We start from the raw sequence: 14642 nt of genomic DNA, 5'->3' as shown, positions 1-14642 counted from the left end.
AAACTCTCTGTGTTTATGGTAGAGCGTGTTGTTACGGGCTAACATAACAGCCCAGGAGAGGATGGCACATCTTGCTTGTCTGCTTACCTGCTGGGTTTGTGTTAGCGGGTGTCACTGTTGCTCATTGCCCCCCTCCTGGGTCTCTCCCTGGGTATGGGTCAACAGGTAAGGGTGTGAATGTTAGTTAAGCAAACTAACATCACTCAGAGCCGCTTTCTGACACTGGTTTTCACAGCTGATGGAATGTAGAAAACCACAAACTCCCATTGACTTTTCGGACATTTAAATCAGAGAAAGCATTTTTTCTTTTTTCTTTTTGCCACTTATCTTCACTGCTGAACGATGCAACAGACTCATGCTGTAACATTTGAATTGCACACAAGTATAGGAAATTGCATCATACTTTTCAGAAGGAAGTCAGCATGCATATTCTCAATTTAATGTGGTAAACCACTTTACTCTGCAGCTATAAACATCTGTATCTTGAATGGGGGCCATGTTGTGCATGTGTTTTGACTTTGCCACAGTCCTCGCATGTTTATCACCCCACTGACATTTCTAGGAATGATAGCTGTCACGTCCGCGCAGAATGTAGAGCATTTGTAGCATGGACCTAAAATAAAACAGCAGTTTCCTCTGTGCTTGAAATGCATGCCTTCTTCTTGTAGATTCACTATAGCTTTTATGTTTTCTATGCAGACTAATCATCAGCCTCATATAATGAGGCCAATGAGGTCAAAATACAGGATTAACCACAATAAATTAAGGAAGGTGCATGAAATATGCATCAACAAGGCACACAGACCAATTTGTTTAAGAATAATTTAGGGGATATTTGTAGGGATATTTTATGAACTCCCATGTGGCTGCAGCGCTCCAAAGGGTGTCAGCATTTTGAGGTATAATTTGGGAAATACTGCAGTAGTAGACACCTCCCCAAATCACCACCACCTCCCCGAACCCGTCTTCTCGTTTCAACCTCCTGTCCTCTCCTGCAGTTCAAGCAACGGTTATCAGAATTGCAAATATCAAGCGCACCACCTCCTAAATCAGAATTATTAATGACCGAGCCTTTTGAAGTTTACTCGGGGAGGCTTCACTTCACAAACGAGCAAGAAAGTATTTAGCTTTGTGGAGCCGGGTAGACATCATATTCATGATCTGGTAACAGTTTATTTTAGCATTTCTAAGACAAAATCTAAACAAACAAAAGACATTTTTAAGCGTTTAATAATGCAGGCCTATTTGCCATCTATACACCCTCCTGTGAAGCATCCATAACTGCTGTATAAAAGATTTTCATGAAATCTACTCACACTCAGTAATTACTTCCTTTGCTTCATTGGCGGAGTCTGCCATTCCCACGCTGGCTTCAGATTGATTTTGTGCATACAAGGGATACACAGGAAACAATGCAGCATGTCTTTTAAATTTTATCTCACTGTTATCAGCCTCACTGTTTATAGTTCACACCCCTAACACTGTGTCAGAGCTGTGCTAAGTTACCCATAATGCAAACTAAATGTTTCCTGCTGCTTCACATTAAAAGTGCTGACTTGGTGAAATGAGGGGAGGCTTTTATTGTGAAACAGCCACAGAAAATGCAGTGTATTGGCATTGAAGTTAGCACTGACTGTGTCTAAAAAATGAGTCAAAACAGGGCATTTTTTGGCATTTTCTCCACGATGGATCTGTTTTAAAAATCAAAATTGTTTGGCTGCAGTTGCTCATCTGTATTTCTTGCAAAGCAGCTGAGTGTTTGCCGTAGTATTAAACTTGTGTTACCACAATCAAAACATGGAAACTATATCCTGCTGATAAATACTAAATAAGGGTGTCGAAGAAAAGTGTTACCTGTGGCAAATTTCAGTGTTATGATGTGAAGTTTGGAAAAACTCGGTGCAAAAAGGTTTTCTAGGTCATGAGGTTGCGTGGGCTTTTCAGGTCACACATGCAGATTCGTCTCCAATAATTTCACTGATGCTTCACTTCTTGTCTGAGCTGGCTGTTCTGATTTCAGACATCACGAAATCTGCTGACAGACGCTGTCGATAACAAATGAGATGAACATGACATCACAGGGCACAGGAATAGTGGTCACAGCCACATTAATGCATCCGTTTTATTCAATAAGTAACGCTCACTTGACTTGTGGAGTCTCAGACTTTGTGGAGACAACGAGACTGCCTAGACAGAGCTGCTTTCTCCACCCACTGTGCTGGTTAGTGATCTGATCGGCCAAGACCTTGTGACGTTAGTGCTAGAAGAGAGCTCAAACTCTCTCTCACTCTCTCTCTTGTTCACACACACACACCCATAGAAACCACAATTGGATCAAAGCTTGTAATTTTCAGTGCAGTGGCGTTTAGGCATCTCCCATCTAATATGGCGCCTGTTGTTCAGGATGAGTATAGTTCTGGAGGAGCAGCATAGAATCATGTGCATCCACAAATGACAGCTCAGGCCCAAAAAAGACAGAGTTCACAGAGTGCAACTCCGCTGCGTCTGAAATTAATTCACTGTTTCTTCTTTTACTATCAAGTGATTGGATGCAGCGGCAGGAAAAGGTCAACTAAGGGAGAACATTTGATGATTCAACACTCTGTAAATGACTCCGTCCATAGTGACTCTGGGGGAATAACGCCCTTGACCTCATGAAGAAGCTTTTATTATTTAAACTGAATAAATCAATTATCGTCTTTGTGCGCAGTCAGAGCTGCGAGACGAAATGTCTTTTTTATATGCCACCACGTTCATAAATAGGCTGATTAGGAGAGCTGTGGGTGTGAGGATCATGTGCTGCAGTGTGACAGACAGTGAATGGCTGGCTGTGTTAGCTCACAGAGGAGGAGACTCGGGGATGCTGTGTACATGAAGGGCCCTCTGTGTCTCTGCCGTGCACACAAGTATGCATCTCATTACTAATTTTGGACTGAAATAACTCCACAGCTCAGGGTTTGGGGCTCAAGGCCACCTCAGCTGAGCCCTGACCTGCACTGTTCACTAACTTGACCCCCCCAACGTCATTCGTGTTACGCTCTGTGAGATCAAGCCTCACAAGAGAGGGGGGAGGCAGAGTCACAAGGTGATAAGTAGTTGACGTATTAGTATCATGGATGGATTACTGAATGGGCCTGCTGGGCACAGAGTCTCCTGACCAGAACCTCTAAACACAGTGAATTTCTAGAAAATCACCACAAAGAGATGCAAAACAGTGACACAAAAATGACCTCAAAGAGACTGAAAACATCCACACAGAGACTCAAAATGACCACGACAAGATACAAAATGACCACAGACAGATGGAAAATAACCACAAAGAAACACAAAATGACCACAAAGAGGCTCGAAATGTCCACAGAGAGTCTTAAAACGACCAAATAGAGATTCAGAATGACAACAGAGACTCAAAGTGACCACAGAAGACACAAAATGACCAAAAATAACTACAAAGAGATGTAAAACAACAACAAAGAGGCTCAAAATGACCACGTAGAGGTGCGAAATTACCACAAAGACATGCAAAACAACCACAAAGAGACAAATTACCCACAAAGATGGCAAAACAACCTCAAAGTGACTATCATGGATGCAAAACAACCACAAAGAGATGCGAAATGACCACAAACTTCGTCCACTCCACTCATTCAAAACCTGCCCCTGCTCTTCTCAGAGTGAAGCAGACAGTTCAAAGTGCACACCTGAGCGAAATCCTGTACATATCAGCAAACTGCATCCCACTGCTCTGTGACCATCGTCTGTCAGAGGGATTGCAGAGCTTTTAGACAGTTATCTGATAACTAGACGGCACGATAAGGCAAGAAATCAGACAAGACATTTACATATGCAGACACACACTAACCAGGGTCAGTAATTAACAGGGGCTGAGGGCAAAAGTGCCCTTGAGGGTTCATAAAAAGCCTGTAAAATGAGGGGGCAAAAAGCGCCCCTGATAATTCAGAGGAGCCTCTTTTGCATTTTACCCTGTTCACATGTCTTTGATGGGTTGTCAAATATTCATGTGAGAGTGAGACTGCCGTCCCTTATGGGCCACTGAAGGTGTTTTCAGGAGCTTTTGATCAGAAACCAACTGAGTATGCAGTGTGAAGCAGCAGACTCTGACTTGTAGTGTATCTATCTGATATTTTCGTTAAAATACATACAAATCTTTATGTTCAAATAGTGTGGCAGGAAATTAACATTACATTGTAGCGAAACCCCACCCAAATCCTTAAAGAGACAGCTCAGGCCTTTGGAGGTGGGGTTGTATGAGGTACTTATGCATATTCAGTGTATTACCTACAGTAGATGGCAGTCTGTGGTACTGGTGTAGGAAGCTGAGCGATGTACTGCAGTGGACGGCTGCAGCAGCAAAACATATTTCATGCACCTAAACAAAGGCCCACCCAAAATGATCAAAATCAGTGTACTCAATATTTCTAAACTTTCACCACTTTACCTTGCCCTCAGACGGCCCCTTCCTTTTTTCTCAATAATGTTTTCTGGGCATAAGTACCTCATACAACCCCACCTCAAACCTCTGCGAAACAAACCAAGGGCAGACCCTCACCCGAAATTCACAGCATGAGCTGAGATTGGCTGATAACTTTAACTTGATTCATTTTGGTTTTGGCAAAAGATTTTTAATACAATGATTAACACCAGACAACTAAATATCAGTTATTATGCCATGAAACATTTTCTAACGTCGCTGATGCAGGTGAGCACAGTTAAAATACGGTCCTCATTATGTTCAGTTATGATCGGTGGAAAAACACACAAGAAAGCTGGTTTTTGATCTATAATTCACTGAATTCTGCGACATTAAATTATCCCCAGCTGTCAGAATCACTGTCAGTGCTACTGGAGGTTTTTATTTCCACCTGAATATTTTTTTTTTGCTAATAGATGCCTGCAGATGACTATATCTGGGACTGACTAGCTGGAAATCACAATGAAACATCAGCATGAAGCCTCAGCCTAGTTCAATAAAAAAGTACAATTTACAAAATAACACCGCAGAAAATTCATATTTTATATGTATGTATATATATGGCTCAGTCTTTACACTAAAGAAGAGAATGAGGCATTTCCATACAACAAGGAATCTCACTGGATATCATCAGCTGTGTGGATGACTGGAGGATCCTGATTGGTCAAGTTGATCAGTTAAAGGTCAGAGTGCAGCGGCCATTTTGAGACCAGCATTTGCCCATGAGTACATGCTTCTGGGAGTCACAACAGGAAAACATGGAGCACGTTGCTGACTAATTTTAGATGATAAAACATGTTTCCAAGGATTATTGTAGTGTTTTGGGCTGAATATTTGACTGGACTTGATCATCTGGACCTTTTCCGATGGAACCAGACCATTTGTGTCTGAGTGGATATCTGGATTACTCTGAGACTTCATGGGTGAGTTGTCCCATTTTTGTTTTTGTTTTGTGTTGATTGTGATCTGCGGTTGTAATTGCATCTTGAAATGGTTTCTATCAATGGATTCACAGGAATCTTAGCTTTCCAGCGATATATGGCATGAGTGTAAACTTAAACAGAGCAGTTGTGTATGTAGACAAGTGGAGCACTGGGCTCTGACGGCCCGACGATGGGCTGTTGGACTGTTATCAGGTCATATTTGTTGGTTCCTTCTCACCAGCACAAATGGTGACGCTGTATGAAAGCATACAGACTTCTGCTGTACATCTGAAAGTTCTTCCTAAGAACAGGGTCTTAACATTTTTCCAGTTCTTATGCTACAATATACACACAAACAGCTTAGAACACACATGCAGATTTGTCCACAGCCCTCAGAACATTCTGCTCTATAACATTACATTTGCTAGGTCGTAAATCTGTCTCGGCTGCCAGCAGGAAGCGCTTGAGCCTCTTACAAGAGAGTGTGCCTCCACCACAGCGTCACCCAGTGAACCCTCTCACTTCCCATTCCTGCCCTGTGACAGAGGCCCACAGCTGCTGCATGGACGTCCCCATCCCTCACTGTCAAAACACGGCACCCAAAGTCCTGCTCAGTAGTAGCTGCTTACTACCTGGGAACGCTGCCAAGGCCTCTGCAAAGAGATACTACAGTACATGTACAATAGTCATCGCGTTTGACACTAATCCCTCCTCAGCTGTGTTATGTGTGTGACTGTGCGCATGTTGGATGTGTGTGTATCTGGTGTGTACACGCATCTGGTTTTCTGTGGAGTTCTGGTTTGAAATAACGCGTGCTAAATTTAACTGTGCTGAATCGAATTTCCAATTTGCTCATTAACTAATCGGGTCTGAGTGACTGCTTTTAACAGTCGTCAGCAGGTGGACTGGGAGGACCAGAGGTATCTCAGTACAAAGATCACTTATTTATGGTCCCTAATCTGGATGGTTTATCTTTAGGCTCACTCATTTTCACTCATTGACAGTTCCTAGATGCACTGTGGGGGCATCCTGTCAGGTTTGTGCGAAGTGTCTGACGATACAAACCCCTTCAGGCCTCATATACTGCAGGTGTCAGACCGGTCCTGAGAGCTCACCTGGAGAACAGTTGTCACCTCAGGTTAAGACCTGGCAGCTCTTGCAAAACGTTCAGTTCTTGTTTAGATAACTGGAAAAATCTCAAACTATTGTCTTGCTTTAATCCTTCACAGAAAAAAATATTTTAGACCTTTAACTTTTCTCAGAAATAACGCGCATTTCTGCGTTTGTCACTCTGAAAGTCACCTCTACGCTGCCTCATAGTGGCAGCAGCAGGTGTATATGAGCGTTTGTATGTTTCCCAGCGTATATATGCGTGTTTGTGAGGCTGCAGCGGGTCTGGGGCCAGAGACAGGGGATGATCGGCAGCTTCACGTGTAACCAGCTCCATGTGACGTACCTGTTATTGACACTGAGCATTCAACAGGGCTCCTGCGGGACCCTTGAACTTGAGAGGCAGTCCCTGGGAGCAGCACTGGAGGGCTGAAGAGTTCAGCACAGTTAATGTTCAACCCTTTTGATCTCTGCCGAGAAGTCGCATTCCCTGAATTCCTCACCAGCATTTCCAGCGGTAGAGAGACTATGAATGGCTCTACAGAAGACAGTTAACACTCTCCCATGCCTTCTCTTTTTTCTCTCTCTCTCACCTTGGAAAAGCAGGAATAAAGCAGAGCTCTGGGGGTTTTAAACTTCGGAGCTCACGGTGAGGAAATGCTGCAGCTAATTTGCACTTTTTGTAAGTTTTTTACTGTTGTTGCACACATCATTTACTGCAAAAGAGCTGAATACATGATCTCTGTGACCAGACAGAGAGCAAAGGATCAAGTGAACCTCCACGTCGAGTATGTCATAATATCAGGGAAAGCTCCATTAATCATTATCAAATACAATGAGATCATGCAGCTGGGAGTCTCACTCTTTCCTTTAAATTGTGCATCCAGCAGATCTGGTCAGAGTGCCCCGCTGCTCTGAACTCTGGGTAAATTGAGCAACAGGTCAAGCGTGGTCGAGTGATACAGGACTGTTATCTAGAAAGAGCAGAAACTCTTATCCTGACCTACGCAACCGTGTTCCCTCCATGTTTGGACATTTAGTGCCTGCCGAGTGTTGCCGCCTCAGACATCAAAGCAGCAAAACCCTTTTAATGACAATAAAGTGATCACGTCGGCGGGGGGAATGTGTTAAGTAATTTGCTTAAAATCTCTGCCATGTGGATGCCAGACTTTATTGTAAGAGATAAAACTCAGCAGATGTCAGAGCAGAGACGACCAATTTATCGGCCGTATGAATAATTAGACTCCCAGCCGCAGTGATCTCACTGAGCGCCGCCGTTGTAAAATGCTGATTGATTGTGTGAGATGTTTTCTATTGTTCGAGCGCCGGGCTTAGGAGGTTTAGTGTGAGGGTGATTAACTAATGGAGGGACTTAATCCCAGGTAAGAGTCAGACGCTGGGGCCCAAAGCACAATGAACAGCCTTCACTCAACCTCAACCAAAATGCTGAGTTGCAGAACTCGGGCCTCCGTCACCTGCCAGACGTCATTCTTGAGGGCCATCTGTGCTTAAGAGGACTGGACAGGAAAATACAGCTGGTCTGAGAACAGCACGCCGCACGGCGGTGCATAGACCCAGGTTAGCCAGTTAGAGTGACCGCGTTGATCCTCGTTGCCTTTGACAGTGATGGTGACAGAGAGCTGCATTTGGATTTGGCATTGCCCTTGTTTGCACCAGTACGAGACATGAATGACAACGCCACCAGATGTTCAGCAGACTACGGTGGCTCCCTAAGGACAAAACACAAGAGGGCAAACACATTATTTATACAGCACTTAACAGTGTCACATAGAGCTTCACAAAAGAAAAAATAAAACCAGAGAAGGAAGATTTTTTTTTCTTTTGCACATGTGCTGCTGTTGTGAAAGGAAACTGCACAAAAACTGCTGTTTTAGAAAGACGTTGACACAGAAACTGTATTTAATGTGAATCGCTCACTTTGATGCCTGAGCTGCCCAACAAGGTCAGTCTCCAGTTCAGCATATCAGATTGGTGCATCCCTTGTTTTGGCATTTTCATTGGATTTCTTGATGGTAATAAGAACATAAGATAACACTTATGTCGGTGAACCACAGCCACAAAGGTGATTGTTTCTTCTCAGACGTAATCATTTTTAGACGGTTAAGTAATTCCCAAGAAAAGAAGCACGTTTTTTCTGCGTGCCTGGAAAAAAGTGATTGACATTTTAGCAAACCGAACATCTTGACGAAGGCAGTTTGCTCAAACGTCAGTCTCAGTAAATGATTGCATTGAGTTATGAGAGTGCAGCATTCCCACTCTTCATTTCATGTCTGCCTGCGAGCCAGCACCTCCCTGGAAAGGTGTGTGTTTTCCATCAGCATTTTTTCTGCTTTCTTATCCTGTTAATCATCTCGTGGCCCTTCAGATTTATCTTGCGACCCCTTGGGTGAAACCTGCTGAAATGGAGCGCATTGTTCTAGTTTTTGGTGATAAAAACAGTCAGAGGAGATCATTGTGGCTTGAAAAACAGCTCCAGCTTTGGCTCCTGGATGGTGGAAAAGTAGTTTTTGGTGAAAGGTGTCTGTGGTATTCAGGCGCTATCAGCGGTCGTCTGATCTGACTGATTGAACATGACAAAATGGCCATTTCCAGGGGAAATCCTCCTCAAACGGGAGCACCTCCGTGTCAGAGAACAAATGGCTTGATGGCTCAGTGTGGCACCTTTGCTCTCGCCATATGTTTCCTGTGGGCAGTTTGTCAGTTGTTCTGCCACTCAAGCAGCCAAAGCATGAAACAAGCGTCCGAGCATGTGCAGAAGCCCCTGTCATCGCTGGCCTGAGGGGGAAATGTTTTCAACCTGTGAACTGATCGTGATGGGCGGCACCATTCAGACTGACAGGAGAGGGCGAGGAGGGGTTGTAGAGGAGGGGGTTCGCCATGAGCCAAGGCCTCTGTGGCTTTATAATGACATCAGGGGATTGGTGATATAATCCTCTTACTGTATGCTGTGCGCCGTAATGGGTTGGGTACAGTTCGAGTAGACCTCTCTGAGCTCGGCTGCTCTGCACAGCAGCATCAGCGATGGAGGGAAACATGACAGGTAGCTCTGAATTTACACATCGCACGAGCTCAGACACTTTGTTCTCTGCCTTATTTTTTATTGAATGGATGGCAGCAGCTGGGAACTTTATGATCCTCTTCACAGGTGTGGCAGTGGAGGACGTGTTGACGATGCTGCACCTCGTCATCCATCTATGTGCCTTCAGAGGCGCAACTTGTGGCAACGCTGTTCTCTGACGCTGCTCCAGGCACTGATTCAGAAAAAAAAGCTGTAATTTTTCTCTAAGTGGCCTTGAGAGGGAGTATAACAGTGTTTATCTACCAACTGCAGTGCAATAATGTTTTATGAGTGCATGTTACAGTTTTATGAACACCTGTCTCCCTGAGCTGTGTATCAGTGCTGCCTGTGCCACTAACCTTTATGTTTGACACTGTCTTCTATAATTCAACTGAAGTGTGAGCTCTGTTCTCCGCCTCTGGCTCTTCAGGGTCCACATGCTGCAGACACACTGCAGGAGGAGCAGGGTGTGAGCTCCAGCTGCCCTTTAAAGCCTCAGTTTACCCCATTTTTCTCCTTAAAGGGATAGTTGGACATTCTGGGAATTGCAATTAATCATTTTCTGAGAATTAGATGAGAACATTGATACCACTCTGATGTTGGCAGATATGAAGGTGCGGCCAGTTGCTAATTAGCTTTGCATAGAGACTGGAAACAGCTAGCTGGCTCTGTGCACAGGTCACAAAATTTGCCTACCTGAACATCTAAAGCTCGCTGATCAACACATTGTGTCAAAGTGTGAAATCGGCATGTTGTGGCTTTACGGGAGGTTTGTGACAGACTATTTCTTGGCTAAGCTAAGGTAACCAGTTGATAGCTGTACAGCAGCTTCACATTTAGGACAGATATGAAACATAAATAGAATTATTATGGGGGAAAAGCACGTTACCGTCTGATGATGTATGATCCATCTGTTTAGTGTCATCAAAACTGGACGCCGCACGCGTCTCTGGTGGGACTGCTGTTAGCCTCATGCATCTGAGATTTGAGATCTCTGCCTTCTCTGGATTCTTCTGCAACCCAAATGCACTGAAAGTAGATTTAATTTTCTTTGTGGTGCTCCTGGAAAGCAACATCTAAAGCTCTGAGCAGCAATGCATCTGTCCAGAAATAGTGCCCTGGTTTTGGGGACAATCTGCAGGCCTCACAGGGACGACGCGATTGGTAGAAAATAGTTCCAGATGAAAACTGTCCACAGTGATGTCTGTGGATTATCAAGGGTTCCCAAGATATCGTGTCTGGAAAGAGAAACTCCTATTGAGTCCCTCAGTTGTCATTTTTCTCTTTTTTTAATGATCTTTCTGGGTCATTTGTGCCTTTATTGGACAGCAACAGTGAAGAGAGAGAGAGCAGGAAAAGAGCGGGGAGCAACGGAGTCCCAGCTGGACGTGATCCGGGGGTTTGCGTCCATGGTTTGCCACCCTTTGGCCATCAGGGAGCTCCTCAGTTGTCATTTTTTAATATTGTGAGCAGCAAAATATAAATTTCTTTTACATTCATCTAAATGAGGTGGCAGCAGAAGTCTCGGTAGCAAATATCTGAAAACCTCTGCCGAGGAGACCAAAACGGTCTGTGTGGCGAGATACAGCACAGCGAAGTGGGAGTACATGTTTTCTGGTGATTTGGGTGGACCAACCCTTCAACACACTTTCACAGGATTAGGGGTGCACATTGAGAGGCATCAAACTGTGAGATATGTCATCCGTTCCCCACAAAGGCTCAAACATTTTCGGGAGCTGCAAAATTCACCAAAAAAAAATCCATTGCATTCTCACCCCCAACGGCTTTCATGCAATCATGCCTCAGAGGAACGTGGGAGTGGTGGTAGTGTGGGTGGTTGTCGGGGGGCTGGATTCTGCCTATTTGAGGACTCTCAGTGCTGCTGTTGCAGCTGCTGAATTTCTCACAGTAGCAATTTCAAGGACGCCAAAATGAATTACACATAGGGAGTCTGCGTTTGGTAAAATCTCTCAGCCTAATCCGGACAATCCCGTCCTCCTCAGCTAATTCCATATCTGCTGCAATTCAGAAAAAGTGCTGCACGGCCGTGCATGCACAGACGCACTCCTGCATTCCCTTATCCTCTCGCACTCTCTCTTTCTTTCTCTGTTTCACAAAATATTTGGTGAGGCCCGATCTGTGATTTGCATGAGCAATAATTAGGAGGCTCGGGGATTAAAGGCACCAGAGTGTGCTTGACAGAGGAGGCGCACGGTGGGAGGCGTTACTTAATCGACAAGTGGCGTTCAGATAATAAAGCAATGAATAACAATTACTCCTCGATGCATGTTCTTGACACTTCAGTGAGGATGTTGCGCGAGCTTTCAAAGGTAGGAAACGCAGAACAAGCCGAGAGAGGACTATCGGAGAGCTGCTTGGCGGTGCAGCAGGGTGTGTGATGTGTGTGAGGAGATTGATACCGGAGCTGCAGTGTGTATGTGTCTGAGAACCAGCAGCCTGTCTGCATTTGCTCCATCCTTCACCCTGCTCTTATCCCACAAGGCCTCGGTCTCTTTCTCATCTACTGGCGTCTTATCAGGGGACAGCTCGTCAGGGACACACGTGCCATCGTTCTGACACTGACCGCGGGTCATTGAAATGCAAACAGAGAACACACTAAACCAAATGGGGTCGAAGAGCAGCAAATATTTGGCCAGGACCTTTTTGCACTGATGGAGCCGGCCTGTTTATGGTCGATGAAACAAGGTTAGAGCAGATGGCCTTTCGGCGTACAGAGCATTCATTTGAACAGTCCTCAATTCAAATAAAGCCAATCGCACTACTTGTAGAAAGAGGAGAGGATGTACAGGAGCTGACCCTCCAATCTCCTCTCATTAAAAATTGAACAGGAGGAAGGTCAGTGTAAGAGCCGGGATAAAATGATTCAACTTAAAACCAATACAGTGTGAAATGAATGGCGTTAAAAGATAGTTTCCTCACTGGTGGAGCTGCTTATTACTTCATGACATTAAAAGAGTGGAAACTGTGTGACTGGGACACACAAAGAGACAAGGCCGTTTTATGAAACGTCACCCAACTGTCACACTCGGAGGTTCAGAGTCAGGCGAACTACAGGAGAGCAGCTCCCTCTATCTACCAAAGCCAAAAGAGAAACAGACAGAAAGTCTGAAACACTTTTATCTGGAACGCAGTTTTATTCAGCGACAGGCAGCTACATGAGCAGGTGTCCTCATTATATAGAGTTTATATAAGGAGGGAGACCTGACAATGCAGCAACGTCCCCCTCCCACTCTCATGCAACCCCCGCCTCTGGGAGACACTGGAGGAAGGAACTCTCACCTCTTCTTCATGTAAAGCAGCAGTCCTTCCATCTTGTATAGGCTGTTTTTTTAGATATTTACTAGCAAATACACACGCACACTTTTTAAGCTTTCAGCCTTTCAGGGTTGTAGTTTGTGATTAACAGAGTTTTTCTGTCTTTATCTACAGTATATCTGTTGGTCTGGCTGGCGAGCAGCTGCATAGAACGGCTCTAACAGGGATTCTCTTAAAAATATGCACTTTAATCAAATTGAAGTGAAATCTCATCAGCATCCTGAACATGACTATCCTCTCTTTTATGTAGCTGTGAGCATCTCAGAGTGCAAAAACGAAAGAAAATCCTTGAGCCACCATGAAGAAGGAGGGGCGGGGGGGGGGGGGGGGGGGGTCCGGGCACTTCCAGGGCAATAAAGCACTTGTGACAGTTGACAAACAGTAAACAGACACTCAAACAGGCAGCACATCCAAAAACATGCTCTTTACAGCTGTAGACACTAAACCGAAGGAAAACACGCCACCGCTGAGCACGTTTGAACCTTTCTGCGCTTGTTTCCTTTGGATTAAACAACAGGAGCATCTTGAACTAGGCACAGCTTTTCATTCTTGAAATTTCTTAAAACATCCCGTGTCGAAAAACAAACATGGGAATTTTTTTTTGCACCCACTTGCAGCAGCCTCCCACTGACGCTTTCACTGTTTTCGCTCTGTTTTGATGCTGGATGCAACATTAAATGTGGCGATTTCTCTGATAAAGAAACTTAAGGCTGAGGCTGACTGTGGGCTGCTGCGGGGAAGTGAGGTGTCGTGGTTACATGTAAATACGTCAACATTTCAGCTTTTTGTAAATAACCTGTTGCAGCTTGAATCAAACAGTTATTTGAGATCTTTTTTTAAACAAAAGCATGAAAAGAGGAAAGGGTACAGATCTTAAAGATTTTTTTTGTATAACTCCCTCATTTAAATGATATTGAGGCTTAAAGTTATGCATAATTGTGGGCACGGCCACTTTGAGTGAAAATCTTCATTTGGCTCACCTCAGCTTTTGTTTTCTTCCTCCTCTATGAGCAGAACCAGAGCTGCAGCAGCTTCTTTTCCCTTGTCAGAATCTGGTGCCTTCATTACCCACAATGCAGCATTACCACCCAGAGTTTGTTCAGAGATTTGGGAGTGTTTATTAGTAGAGGCTAATGTAGCTTTGAGCTGTTGAGCCCCAAGCAGCGATAAGGTGAAGGCGTGAAGGCGACGGAGGTCTGGTCACTTTTTTGACTCCACACCAAAAGATTTTTCACAGTTTCAAACTTATTCAGCTCCAACTATTCCTGACTCAGGTGACATCACTTGAGGCTGTTTCTTCAGCTTTGTGCAGCTCCACCTGGAGCCACAAAAGTCTTTGGACAACTTGTTCACGTATTCAGTGGTAAAAATTGATGGAGCTCCCTTTTAAAGTGCTCAGAAACATAAAGATTTGACTGATGTGATTGAAAGCTCAACAGCAGCTGCTCATTGGACCTTGAAGTGAGATTGTTTCCGAGGTAAAGAAGTCAATCTCAATTCACAATTAAATAAACAATATAAATCCTTGAGTATACCTGAGAAATAACAAAATCAAATTTTGTTGTGGTTAATGAATCTTCCCTTCATCTACCTGTTGTCGCTTCAATAGAAACTTTTTTTTTTTTAGTATGGAAAAGGATCCTGAGGTCAGCAGGCTGTCGTAACATCCCGTCTGGAGAGCTCTGTTGTGATCCGACCGGCT

The sequence above is a fragment of the Chaetodon auriga genome, chromosome 21 (assembly GCF_051107435.1).
Source record: "Chaetodon auriga isolate fChaAug3 chromosome 21, fChaAug3.hap1, whole genome shotgun sequence".
Taxonomy (NCBI): domain Eukaryota; kingdom Metazoa; phylum Chordata; class Actinopteri; order Chaetodontiformes; family Chaetodontidae; genus Chaetodon; species Chaetodon auriga.
Note: the sequence above shows the minus strand (reverse complement) of the source record.